Raw genomic sequence first — 14,349 nt, 5'->3', positions numbered from 1 at the left:
TAAAAGGTGTACAGGGAAAAACATGAACTCACTGCTTATTTGAAGCAATGAATAAAATCCCAAATGACTCTTTAAGAGCTTACAGTGATCAAGGCAAAATAAGCAGATGGAGCTGGGGTAGTGAAGGAACTTGTTTTGTAAAACTCTTGTGATATCTCTGTGATGATATGAAAATAGAACATCAGGAAAACTTGGTAAATGCAGCGGAATTACTGGCTTCTGGATTTATTTTTAAAATATCAAAAATTTCTAAGAGAGCTGTGATTTCTAAAGCAACGTTAGGATGTCAGAGGCTCATCTTATTCCCTTGAAGATGGTTCTTTGTGTAACAGGATCTGCTGCTGGGTCTCAGACACACTGCCAAGAGAGAAGGGAAGAGGAAGCTTAATCCACAGGGAGAGATGCTTACAAAGGTGTGGCTACGGTTTTTAGGTCGATTGGTGTAGCTCATGGTAATCTGAAAACCTGATTCACTGAAGTAATAAAGATCTTCCTGCCTATTCGGTGGGTCTTTCTCTCAAAGCCTAGGTGAACTGTTGCACAAATACAGGCTAGACACAATTTGCTTGTCATTTACGCTGTGTTTCCTTGCCTGGCCATTTAAACTTACTTATTTTGCTATAAGGCATGACACTTTGGACAGCTGCTTTGGAGTGTAATGCAAGTAACTTGTAAGAGTTGAGTAAAATTTGGGGGGTTTTGCAGAAAAAAGCATGGAGACTTGTCTGGGGACTCTTGCTGCACTGACCAAACTGCCCGGTACTCTGTGGTGCAGTCAGAGCTGTAGCTGGCAGATTGACAGATACGAGGGAAACGTTTAGGACACACAGATAAGAAATGAAGTGGTGAATTTGCTGTGCAAAAGCGAAGTATAATTTTAACAAAGCTTTGATGCATAGTTGAGAACGCTGATAAATTCTTGGGTAGATGTACAGATTACAAAGTCTCTGAACCACCCACAAAGGAAACACAAGTTTTATTGGAATCACATATTCTTAAGCTAAGGGGTTCTGCGTTCCCTGGGGCCAGCTGGAAATAGGCACAAGTCCTCCTCTTGTGTCCGCGCACCCGTATCGCTTGTGTCTGAATACAAGGCGAGGTATGAACTGAAGCTGAGGCCGGCAATTGCGTGCCCAGTCTCTCACGCAGCAACTTTCAGCAATTGGCATTCCCTAACGTGGCTGTTTTCAAGCACCGGGAGGATTTCTTTACCTCGGAGCAGCAGCCATACAGCGAGAAAGAGGTCATAAAGCTTGGCAAAGCCAGATCTGCAGCCTGTACTGAACCTGCCTGTGTGCAATCCTGCAGTGAAGTTTCATCTCTACTGGAGCTGGTCGATGCCATCGCCTTTAGTCCTGGTTGGATTTCCAGGAACCGAGGGTTTTCCAGCAGGCAGTGTAAAGGAGAAAATTAACTTACTTTTCTTGAAATATCTTCCTTTTGTTTCCTTGTCTGCTCTCCTTAGTCCTGGGAAGAAGGGGGGATGGGAGGAAGATTTGGGGAGAGAACAACATTATTGTAATTTCACAATGCGTGACCCTTTATAAAAGGAAAGAGTAGTTAAAATCTGTCCTGAAATAACCCATACCCTCAGATAACCTATATGAAAATCAGCAGACATGACTATGGAGAGATGGCTGTGAGGTGAACTTGCCCACATTTATGACTTGTGGACTTGTAGGTCATTTTGAATGTTTGTGGCATAACTTACAGGTTGTTTCGGTGGAAATACCCGAAGTAGATGAAAGAGAAGAGCGGGTGGTGGCTGAAAGCTAAAAGGTTTTTTAACAACCCAGCACATGCCAGTGCCTGCAGGTATCTGCCCTTGGACTGTAGGGTCCCCAAAGGGTCTGGTCTGTATATGCCTATTTGCACATGCAGGTGAGCCCTATCGTGATCATGTCATCCCTCCTACCTAGCTGCTTTTTTATTTTGCTTCTCATGTTTTCTACTCTTACTTTTCAGTTGTGTATTTCCTGGTTTTTCTGCCGATGATTCAGCTTTTAGGTATGTTTTATCTGAATCTTGAGTATATCTTGGATTGCCTGTATGTAACTTCTCATAAAACCCAGGTGATCCAAAAATATACCTGCAATGTTATATTGGGAAAAGGTTATGACCAATGACAGCTAAAAAAAGAAAGCAGCAATTTATATTCATCAAGAGGCGGACTTAACACTTCGCTGTTGTCTTTTTAGGTTTACATTTCCTGGTTTCCAAGAGCTCAACAGGATAATCTTATTCCCTTAACATAGTTTTGCTGATGGAATACAGTTATATATTATTGCATACTTTTCTGAATAATTTTCACTATAATTATTACTTGTATGAAAGATTAAGAACGAAAGAGATTCGAGTAGGGAAGTCAGTGTAAGTCAGTATGTTATATATCAGCAGATGTGTGTAAGAATTTCTTTAATAGAATTTTGGACCCTTTTTAATCCTTGAATCTCTTGAGAAATGTTTTCCGCTTCCATTAAATATCTGGGGTTTTTTTCCCAACTAGGTAGCTGAGTTCTCAGACAAGCGTGTTTCCATCCATGCTGAAAGCAGGCAGCCCTTCCCTGCTTAATATCTTCAGTTTAAAAGCAGGCTTAAATTCTTACATCTGTAAAGTCCTACGGAAGGCAATTAAATTGTTCTTACATAGTTCCCTTTTTAACTTAACGGGTCCGATTTTTATTTACACAGACTTTTTTGCCCTCATGGCAATGCAGTAGGATTTTATGGTGAACCTAAGTATAAACCACATGAATTAGACCATATGTCGATATTCTTAGCAAAGGACCACCAGCATCGCTCATACTACCTAACTAACCCTAGACAATTGTTAAAGTTTAGTTCACAAAACGTATCATGGACTGTATTTCAGGTACTGAGGCATTTATGACCTGTTGTCTAGCAGACTACAACTGTACTAGGGCTGGACTTCCAGAGGTAAAGTGTTTGAGGGCAGCAGATACCTGTTACCAGAGAGCTGATTCAGCTATATGGGAATAGTTAAGCCTAATATCGGAAAAGTCTGGAGGTGCCACTAGTTGTCAGGAAACCCTGGTTTTAATAGCAGCCTCTTTATTTATCTTGTTTTTTTCCGAAAGGATCTAACTTATCTTTGCCAGTGGGTAAGTATGAAAGCTGCTGCCATCAGGTTTACTGATCACTGTTGAGGGTTTTCAGAGGTTTTTTTGGTGCTTGGTTTGGGATTTTGAGATGTGTCTGAAAGGCAAGAAGGGAATTTTTTAGGATGTGGAAGATCTGGAATTTTAGAAATTAATTGCTTGCTTTCCTTATAGCATCCTCTACTACTCTTTTCTTTGTTTTCCACTCTTCTTCTATAGAGCTTTGCCTTTTTTTCTTTTCCCCTTTTCTTTTTCCACTTTGTCTTTCCTTCTCTAGTTAATTTCTTTCACATTTTTGTTGGTTGCTTCCTTTCACAGTTTTGAAGAGCTTCTTGATTAGGAGGTCGGGGCTGCCTGAAAAGCACCCTGGGCTCTGGCCCTGACCAGCCTTTAGGATCACTTGGCTGCATCTCAAAGCACTGGCTGATAGCATTCCCTGCGTGGACCCTCAAAGTGGGGTGATCAAAGCTGCCAGGCACACCTGGGCATGTGAGATAACTCCTACTTTGCTGTGAGGGTGGGCTGTGGCTATGTCTGTGGCTACCAGCTTGCAGTTCCAGCGGTTTTGCCCTCCCTATGCTAGGCAGTAGCACCGTGTGAGTCTTCATGCTTTTTGGAGCTGCTGCCACTGAGAGGATGCTCAGGGTTTGCACGTCTGTTTTTCAGTTGTGCCTTTGAGGGTGAGGAACGGAGGGGGAAACTGCCAAGTTTGTCTCGTGATGCCCTCACTTTCTGCTGAGAGTGATGTGTCATTGATGGGGGGGGTCAGCACAGGCTGCTTCAGTGTCCTGCAGTTCAGGGATGTATAATGCTGCTGCAGCAGAAGAGGATAAAATATTAACGCCATGAAGTCAGTGGCCAAACTGTTACCTGTTTCGGAGGAGGCAAAATTGACTTCCAGATTCAGCAGTCATCCCTTGTGTCTCACTGTAGGCTGGCAACACAACCTGCCTCAAGATGGGAGGGGAAAAGTGGTGTCTCTTGTTCTTCTCTTTCTGACTGGTTGAGGGGGCATGGTCCAAGGAGATGGCTTGGATCAGACCTCCTTCCATGTAGCCCGAAGTTTTGGACACTGACCAAGAAAGTTTTATTCCTGCTACTGCAGGAAAGAAGAGAGGAGCAGGGTGAGAGCTGCTGCTGGAAAGGCAGCTTCATGGCAGAGCACCGGCCTCTGCTCACTGTCGCTTCCAGCTCCAGCAACGACAGCAGCAGCAGCCCAGCTCTGCTCTCCTCTTCTCACCCATCACCACTCGTACGGCCGCAGACAAGTGAGCGTGGAGGCTGCCTGCACGGGAAGGAAGGAAGGGGTGAGCCGTTTGCATGGCAGAGGGCAGGAATGGTCCTGGTGGGGATGAGGGGGAGAGGTTTTCTGTAGAAGACACCTGCTTTCACGCAAGGGTGTTTGGCAAGAGGAGGGGTCTGGGGGGCAGGGGACATGGAGTTTGTGTGGGGATGGGAGCCACTTCTCTTCCATGTGAGTACTGGATGAGGGCGATGTGGGTAGTGTGGAGTATGAACCTCTGCGTTGCCTTGCTCTGTTCCACAGAATGGTTTCCAAGAGTTGGCTGAAGTGTTTGAGATGAATTCTGCACTGATTTCCATCAAAACTGACACGTGCAACAGAAAACACCTCTGTTGCTGATAAGATGTGATTGATTTATTAAGATCTATGAGAGTTACATCATTATACACACTGTAGTTAATGATTTCTCTGCAGTGACAGCACTCCTGCATTTAGTTGACATCCATTTTCCCTCCTGTCGTATTCAATGACTTTCTGTTGAGAAGCCCCTTGCATCCAATATGCAGCAGGCCCAATCCTTCATGAGGCTTTCTGCGATGACCAAATTGCTGTAGTGAATTCAACTGTTACCGGAGATTGGATTTCATAAATGCTGCTTCCCCGCAGAAGTCTTTGCCGTACCTCGAGTTTGCTGTAACACCCCACCCCAGGCATGTTCAGGGTGAGTCTGGCCCCTGTTTTCTTCATCCCTCAGGTTGGTCATTGGCGTTAGATACAAGGAATAGCAGAGAGAGAGCTGGGTTTGTTCAGTCTTAAGAGAAGTCTTAGGTGGGACATTAGTGATGCTTTAACTACCTAGTGGGAGACTGCAGGGAAGGAGGAGGCAGACTCTTCTCACAGTGCATGATGAAATGACAGCAGGCCACAGACACAAGTTGCAACGAGGGACATCCTGGTTAGACCTCAGGAATGTTTTTGTGTTTCTCAAGCCAGTAGTCAAGCATTAGAACAGGTTGCCCAGAGAGCTTGTGGGATCTCCGTCCCTGGAGATACTCAGAGCTGAACTGGACAAGGCCCTGAGTGGCCGGCTCCAAGTTGGTCCTGCTTTGACTAAAGGGTCAGTTGACTTCAGGAGGTCTCTTCCAACATCAGTTATTCTGTGGCAGTTTGATTACAATCAATATTCCCACAAACTGGAGAAGGCTGTTGACTTTTTAAAGCCCGCTGCTCTAGAAGGCAGCAACCTAAGAAAAGCAAAACAGTGAATGCTGTAGCCAAACAGGAAAACAAAGGCAATTTTTAAAAAGAAAACTTTATAGAAACCAACCACATGAACAAACAAATGTAAAACCCCCATGAGTTTACTGAAGTATGATAAGCAGTTTCTGCTGGGTCTAATGGATCTCCCAGAAGATACAGAGGAGAAACACTGAGTCTGAATGAGGCTGCATTAACTAAGTGACTGTAGATAATGTAAAAGGAGAAGATTTTTTTTTTTTCCTTCTCAGCTTTACCCTTTCTATGCCATCATATCTAGAAAAATGCTCTGTGGAATGAAATGTTTCATTAGTAATTCAGGAAGATCAAGGGACATTTGAAGTAGCAGAGACTTCTCTACTTTTTAAATCAGACTATAAATCTCTGCAGTTGCCTCATTTCTGCCTAAAGTGGGATCCAAGGTTGAAAGTAAGGAGTCTGTAATTCACTTCTGGAAATAATGGTATTCATAGTGAATTGATACTTGGGGCATTCATTTAGAAGAATGGGCATTATTCTCTGCCTTGCTGCTTCTTTTATGGCGTAAAGGGTCATTGACTCGATTCCCTTGTCCAGACGCGTTGACAGCAAGACTAATGCATTGAGCCGTTCTTCAAATACAGCTTAGCTGAAGGATGTGGTTGTCTCTCACGCGTGTGAGCAGTACTTATCCATGTACTTGTCCCAACCAAACTACATGAGAAGGGTGTCAATGTTTAAGGCTGGGCTGGCAGTTAAAGCGGGTAACAGATGCTCTCTATTAACCCCTTCCTTCCCCAGAAGGGAAAGGAAAGGGGACAAGGGAGAGACCTATGGGTTGGACCATTACAACTTTAATAAAACAGTAACAATGAAAAAGAGTATAATAATATTCATACTACTAATAATAGAAATGATAATTAAAAAAACTATAAAACCAGTATTGAGCTTCCCAATTATGATCACGGGATTGTGTGCTGCAGTGGCTCACAGTGCTGACAGGTGCCGGGATGTCCTGGACTGGACTCGGCAGCAGGTAGGAACCGGATTCAGGAATACACGGGTTGGGATCAGAGGGAGGAGAATGAGCAGAGTCCCACAGGGATGCTGGCCATGAAAGAAAAAGGGCTGTCCCCCATGATTCCTTAGCTTTATACCAAGTATGACGTGTATGGGATGGAATACCTCGTTGGTCAGTATTTGGTCACCTGTCCTATCTGCACTCTTCCGCAGGTGCGACCCTTTTATGACTTTTTACTTGGTTAACATAAGAGGGCTTGCGGTGGCCTTGGTTCTCATGGGGAGAAGTATAAACATGGGGCACTCTGCATACCAATCCTACTGGTACTTCAGTAGCAACTATAAACATCGAGCGTTATCAGGCCTGAAACGCAGACAGTGTCTGAAAAAACATTTAGCTGCACTTTCAGACAGTGCAGTTACTTAGAAGAGACTTAACTGAAAGAAAAACTCCTGGAAGGAGAAATAGTCCTGTTTTAGCCAAACCAGGACAGGGTGTCAGAGTTTAGAGTATTTCCACAATGTAAGCCCTGCGTTTTGATCGCTCTCGTCATTTTGTAGTGCAAAGAGGAAAGGTGTTAGTGGCAATTTTTTAGTTCTCCGTACGAACAAAACGTTCTCTTGAAAAGTTTGAATTTGGAGTCTACAGGGGCAAATCTTATGCAGAATTACAGGATCAAACAGTGCCCATTGGGCCTGTCTCACCTGTCAGTGGCAAACCTCCCAGTTATTCCAGTGGGTTGTAGGGTCTTCTTTAGCTGTTCTGGAGAGGATAATATTTACCAGTAGCTCTTGCTGTCAGAGTGCTTAAGCACATTAATATTCTGTGTATGGACCTGTCAGGTTTACAGGGCCAGTCCTGCCCTCTGTTACGCAGCTTCCTGATATAAATCTGATCGTAAACCCAGCTTTGCTTAGAGGCTTTTTTCTGGACGATGGTAACTCTGGGAAGCATAAAGCTGTTCAGCAACTGCAAGGAACCTTCTTCCCCACTAACTTGACCAGAGTTTGTTTTACACGTTGGGGCTGTAAACTACTGTCATCCATTGGAGCACTTTAAACTTGCCGAGAGATTCGTTAGTGCTCAAAGGGTCACTGGCATCAAATAGCATGCAGCCTTGGAGCCAACCTGTGAGCAGAAGTTTGCTATGTATAAAGAAAAAATGCCTGCTGCCTAGATGTAGTCCAGCCATCAACCCAGAAACCACAACCAAAGACTATCCGCATGCCTGCGTGATTCTATGTAAGTATCTGAAAATCTCAGAGTTGATTTAAATGAAGTTTCAAAGAGTGAGGGAAGATCAGAATCTCTAATCAAAGCTTTTCTTCTGTTGCCAAAGGATAGCATAAGTTTATTAGGCAGAACTGTTGAAACAACTAAAAAGCTGAATCTAATAAAATTTTGGAAGAGAAAGATATTGGACTCTGTGGGAGCTACCAATTTGTTGCCTCAATCCTTGATTTTGTTTTAATTGGAAGTGGTTGCTCTTCACATCCCTATTGTAGCTTCTGGTTATGCTGAAATAGCATTCTACCCACATAGGCTAGATTGGGAATATCTTCAAGCCAACATGGAGACCTCATGTGCTTGGTACGTACTGTCATTGAATGTCCTCTTGCCATAAGCTTGTTGATAGTTGTCTTCTAGAGGACTTTACTGATGATACTAAGCAGCAATTTTTTCTGGTAATTTAGTTTGGCAGCCAGGGTTTATCTAAAATCTGCTGAAAGAATTTGTAATGCTTTCAATGGGGAAAAAAAACTGTTTACGTGCTTCTGTGCTACCTTTTTTTAAGGGTTTCTAGGAGAGAAGTTTTTGGAATTAAAAACTTGTGTCTTCTGGGAACAAATAAAGTAGTCGGTGAGCACTGCTGCAAGATGAGGCAAAAGGAGCTTTCTACAGACAGAGGGCAATTGCCATATGCCCACAAAAGGCAAATTCTCCCCTTAATTAGGGAGTGGCATTGAGAAGGAGGTGTGTTACAAGGGTGGAAGGGTGCTGACCGTGACACCCAGGGAAGATTGTGTGTGTGTGGTCGCAGTCCTTCAGGGATGTGAGCCAGCTGCGGAGAGCCCAGCAGGGAGTTAGGCTGCTGCTGCTGGGGAAACTGGCTGCTGTTTGGAAGCACCTGATAGAAAAAATACTATGGTGCCTGCAGAGTTGGCTTAACGAGCTAACAGGATAAGTGGAATATTTGTATTCAAGAGCTGGGTAATTCTGTTAACAGAGTGAGGGTTGTAGCTAAAGCGCTGCCACTAATTAGGGCTAGATTTTCAATGTGGCGCCTGGGATTATAGCCATAATTCTGTCAGTGACAGTCATGGAGCTCAGGTCATCGTTTGCTGCTTTCACAATTTGCCCCTTCCATCCCAGTGTGCCCTGTGTTCCCAAGAATGTGAAAGAAGTCAAGTGATGGAGAGAAAGGAAGCACTTGGTCTGTGTTTATTTAGTCAATTTTTTTCCCAAACTATTTTTTTTAATTCAGCACTTGGGAGGAAATAGGAATATTCACCCATCTGCAGATCTGCTGAGAAATTCTCTAAGGAGGACGATAGAATATGAGTGATGGAGAGAAAGGAAGCACTTGGTCTGTGTTTATTTAGTCAATTTTTTTCCCAAACTATTTCTTTTTAAATTCAGCACTTGGGAGGAAATGGGAATATTCACCCATTTGCAGATCTGCTGAGGAATTCTCTCTCTAAAGAGGACGGTAGAATATGAAGCGTGAACTTGGGATGATGTCTTATATTCTCTTGCTGTGGAAAGACGCTTCACTGCTGAGCTGTGGAAAATGTAAGCCTTTTTCCACTTGCTTAGAGAGTTGTCCTGATGTTAAGAGTTCAGTGAAATCAAGGGGCAACAGTAAAAGCCAACAGAACTGTGTTAGGGGAGAATAATTTTTTGAGGAATCTTTCTCGATACCTACGCCACGTACACACAGGTCTATTGAAACAATAGCTCCAACCTGATTTAAACTGGCATCAGCAAAGCTGTGCAGAGTGGAAACTGGTACTCTGCCCCTGCGTTGTGCTGGGCAGTTTTGGACCCGTCTTACATCTTGGATGCGCTAGGGGATACGAACAGATGGAAGGAGACAGGGACAAAGCATCAACTGCTGCTTTTCCTCCTTACCATTGAATTCAGGCTATTAACCTTATTTATTTTGCTTTAAATCTACAGGCAAGTTTAGTGCTCTTGAAAAGCAGGCAAGAGAGAACTGGAGCTTGAAGCAGGCAGAGTGCAGGCAGTTACTGAACAGCCTGGCTTTTCGCCCGGCGCTGCAATGCCACGTCTTTAGCTCTGACACATCTAACAATACTTTTTCTGTTTGCTGATGCACAATTTGAGACTGAGTTGAGGCTGGTTTTCACTTGTGGTTTGAATCAAGCACAGGTTACAGCCTGCCCTTTTTGCAATGCTCCCGTCTATTGCTTTTCATCCTCAGAGACAGCGTATACAAACAGAAAATACTTTGCTGCTTTACTTTTGTAGTTTCTAGTTTTCTTTTGTTGTAGACTTCCATCTTCCGTTCAGGTTTGGAAGTGTGAGCCCCTCTGAATACTTTGATATGTTCTTAGATCTGCTTTTTTTAAAGAGAAGCTCTTGTGAATAGATAATATGGTCCAGGCTAGAGCTTTGCCAATTTACAGTACCTGACTGTTTAATCTGAATTAAATATCGCTGTAGTTACAATCTGTGCTGTCAGTATAAAATATTCTAGGTTTTAATCAGCACCTTTTAAAATTGGAGCTTGATTGGATGGAGCATTAGGTCACAGCCATGATGTTCACCCTGTAAAGTCAACAAATACGAACAGGTAGTTCGGCACTGCTTTTAATAGCATGGCCGTTTCCTCTGTTTGAAATGTAAGAAATACTGTGAGATAACTTAATTAACATCATTAAATGTTATAATTTTTTTGCAGCAGAAGCTACTGATACTCTTCACCAACAGCCAAAGCATTTCTGTAAGATTTTTTTTAAACCAGATGTTTCTTCTACTTACGGGAAAAGAAAATGTGCTTGGCTTTGCTGAATCTCCTCATGTGGTCGCAGGGGCCAGAAATGCCCTTCTGGAGAGGAAAATGTGTTACAGAGCCTTAAGACTAACGCATGACTGTGTTTCTGTGCTGTGTGTGGGAAAAGGAGCAAGTGCTTGTATTTGTCAGCTGTGCGTGTCTAGCTGTGGTAGTAGCGTGTAATAAAATTATATTAATCCTGTTTCATGTCAGCAGGACTTTTAAAAGAATTAAGTTGGACTGTACAATATACAAACACGCTAAAAGGGACTTAGTGGTGCAAGGCACTCTTTACCAGCATGCTGCACTATTACTGGTCACTGTGGTGCCCAAAAGCAGGTTTTTCTAGTACAGCAGCAGGGAAAGCAGTTACAAGAGGTTACAAGGTCTTCTTCAGGACCTGCGTTCACACTAGACTTGTGTCCAAAAGTATGTACCTCGTCGTCACCTGGAGGTACAGGGAGGCTGAGTAGGGGCACCTAAGGTATGCCCTGTAAGGCACTTTACTTTCAGGAGCAAGAGTGTTGTCCTTGTTACTCTTGCACATGTCTGGGTACAACTGGTGAAGGGTAAGGTATTTTAGGAGATATTTTTAATTAGCTGTGAGAGTCTCTATTTCTTAGTCTCTGCTTAGACAAATTTTTAATGACGGACTTGGAATTTTGCCTCAGCAAGAGCTGATGGACTGTAGTACTCTGGGATTTCTCAAGATTTTTTTTTTTTCATAACACATAGCATGGCTGAAGAGGGAGGGAGTCTAAGGGCTCCGTTTGCTAGTGTGAAGCCTGTCTCCTTTCTCATTCAGGGTCACGTAGCTTCCCTCCAGCGTTTGCAGGAACTACTCACAAGGAAAAGCGATACTAGGACAAGACTGGATTACTTTTAGCTTTCAGTCATCTCCTTCGGTCTTCTTTTTTCTCTCTACTGAAAAAATGAAAAGCACTACCAAACGTGAACCTTTTCCAGAGCTCACCACGTCCCAAGAGGCTTGGATCTGACCTCCCCGTGTTTCTCAGATAGCCATCACAGGCTCCAGCAGTTGCCTTTTGCCATGCCTCACAGATTGGGAAGCTTTGTAGCGGACCAGAAGAAGATTTTACAGTGTGTGTTTACTGGAGAATATTTTAAAAGAAGTACCGATACTTCTCTAACTGCTTGAGTGCATGCACTCCCATCAGTGGCAATGACACCGGCTCTGATTACAAGTGAGGCAAGCGAAAGGAGGTTTGAATCTGGTTCAGAAATCCTTTGGTTTCCCAAGAGATTCAGCTAGTCTTGAAGCTGCAGCTCACATCCCATCTTCTTCATGTCTAGGTATGACAGGAACATGTAATAAAAGCATATTCATCCTGTTTTGTATCAGCAGGACTTGTGAAATAATTAGGCTGGGCTGCACAATGTGCAAACATGACATTATAAACTAAAAATAATAAACTAATTCAGACTGAGCTCTCACTTCAAGGACATAAAAGAGCACTAAAGTTACTGAGGGAGAATGACATTTGTTCCTTTTCATACCAAGGACTTCAAGTCCATAGGATGTCAAGTGATGAGATAAATGTCTTTCTGTCAACTAACTATGTTTTAAGTGGTAATTGAGAAGACAGTTTTTCACCTCCCAGGGATTAAATTAAAGGTTTACTTACAGTGACGGAATTCCCAATGCAATTATATTGTAGCCACTAAAACCAGTCTGGATTTCTTTCATGATAAATGGCAAGCAGGAACAGTATGACCCATGTACTTCCCCATCCCAGGCCTGAACTTACTGAGTCCCAGTTGCTGTGGTGCTGGTGACCACGTGCCCTCCTTTGCCCTGCATCAAGTGCTCTTAGCCTTGCCCTCGCTACTGGGGACAGTCTGGCATTGCATTAGAAAATGGTGAATCTGAACTGTGGCAAATAGCGCTTTTTTCCTTTTTTTTTTATTTTCAGAAAATCAGACTTAATGTCGGGAGACTTTTCTCCCTTCCTCCCTTGCCTTTCCTTCTGATTCCTTGAAACACCAATATTAAAGTGTAATCCCTTTCCTGGCCATCCCAATATCCCTCCCAGGGGTATGTCCATGCAAAATCACTCCTTCCTTTGGGAGAGGATGTCTGCCTGCTCTCGAGCCCCCTCCGGCACCTGCCCTGCCATCCATGAGGACCCGTTCCGTGGGTGAGAAGGTGCAGCTACGGATGGGGAGCGTGGCAGATCAGTGCCGGCAGGCTGCTGGGGGACAAGGAGCAGAGGTTTGGGATGGCAGAGCTACGCGGGAGGCCTTTGGCTGCGTTGTGCGATGTCTTTAATGACACATCCTGGGTCTCAGCCCCACGATAAAACGCCTCTCTCCCTCAGCCTTTCTGCTGTGCATTCCCTTTCTTGGTTGCCTGGCCAGGAAGAAAATTGGAAAAGCTTCAAAAAAGTGTTGTGGTGTGTTTTAGATTACTAAAGGTTAAGTGCCAGACGTTATCAAAATGCCGAGAATTTTCATGTGGCACTGCATCTCAGAGAGTTGCACTGGGATAAAGTATGGAGTATATATAATTTGTTTATGCGGCCGGCTGGTGTGGGGTACACCTGCTTCACACAATTGATGGATCCTTTAGGAGCAAATAAATTTATTTTTTGTTGTTGTTTCACTTAAGGGACTGGATGTGTTATTACTGTCTTTGTATAATACCAGGCTTTGCCAGGGCAGGTTTGGCCATGCTGGGGATGCTTTGCCTATGTCAGTATTTGCGACAACACTCTGGTATAACTGTCTCAATACAATTTCACTAATGTAGGTACGGCCCCAAAAGGGTCATTTAATAGCAACGTATTTTTAAGTTTTGAACAGGCTGGTATTTGCAGGACCCCATCAGATCCACCCCAGTCTGTTCAAAGCATAGACTGTTAAACTGTTCATACCGATTTCGTGGCAGATCTAAAAACCCAGAGAAACGTTTAAATGGCAGGTAGTGATGTAGTACGAAAAATACATCTTGACAATGAAATGTTGTCATTTCTTGGTGGGATCACAACTTTGGCTGGTAGAGGTTACTGAGTTCTTGTCATAAAATTCTCAAAGTCACATCGAGTATTCCGATTTAAATGTGTCTCTATCCAGAAATGAGCGGTAGCTTCAATAAATGTATTGAAAGCTGCTTAGCTGAGAAGGCCAAAAGTGCAATTGCAACTAATTAGCTGTGATCCAGGAGGGATGTTTCTACTGGAATTTGCTCATAGTCCTACTCTACTCGGTACCCTTTTTCCCATGTAAGTAGTCTGTAAGAAACAAAATGATTATGACAAAAAGTCAAGTCCATCAGAGCCCATTTTTTTATAATGGTGTCTAAATTCAACTTGTATATTTATGATGTAGGCCTCATCTGTGTCTTGACCTGCTGGCTGTGCTGGTTGTTTAATCCCTGCTAGCTGGGCTGCAGTGCTCTCGTGCCCAGGTTTTGCACTCTCTGGGGGCACAGAGCAGCTTGTTTTCTAAGTTAAGCTTGAATACACAATATTTAATATACTGAGCAATGAGTCACAGCTGAGTGGGACTTTAGTTACTGTTTCCTGGCAGAAACTGGAACTTCACTGCATAAATGCTCTTTTTCTTTTTTTGCCTGAAAGCCCAACGGCAAGAGGGGCGAGGAGCTGTGGGTTCCCGGGAGCAGAGCGGCACTTGGTTTGACTCCAAAGTTGGTGGGAGGTAGTTGTGGTAGACCCACCTCCCTTCTCACATT

The 14,349-nt window shown here is 43.5% G+C and overlaps 1 protein-coding gene across 2 annotated transcripts in view; it reads left to right on the top strand.

The window, feature by feature from the left end:
- The window catches only part of HECW1 (HECT, C2 and WW domain containing E3 ubiquitin protein ligase 1), a 173,179-nt gene that overhangs the window by 60,705 nt on the left and 98,125 nt on the right, over positions 1-14,349 (top strand). The gene's annotated exons all lie outside the window — the stretch shown is intronic.

The sequence above is a fragment of the Cariama cristata genome, unplaced genomic scaffold (assembly GCF_000690535.1).
Source record: "Cariama cristata isolate BGI_N322 unplaced genomic scaffold, ASM69053v1 scaffold5652, whole genome shotgun sequence".
In the NCBI taxonomy this organism is placed as follows: domain Eukaryota; kingdom Metazoa; phylum Chordata; class Aves; order Cariamiformes; family Cariamidae; genus Cariama; species Cariama cristata.
This window is presented reverse-complemented; position numbering and strand designations above follow the sequence as displayed.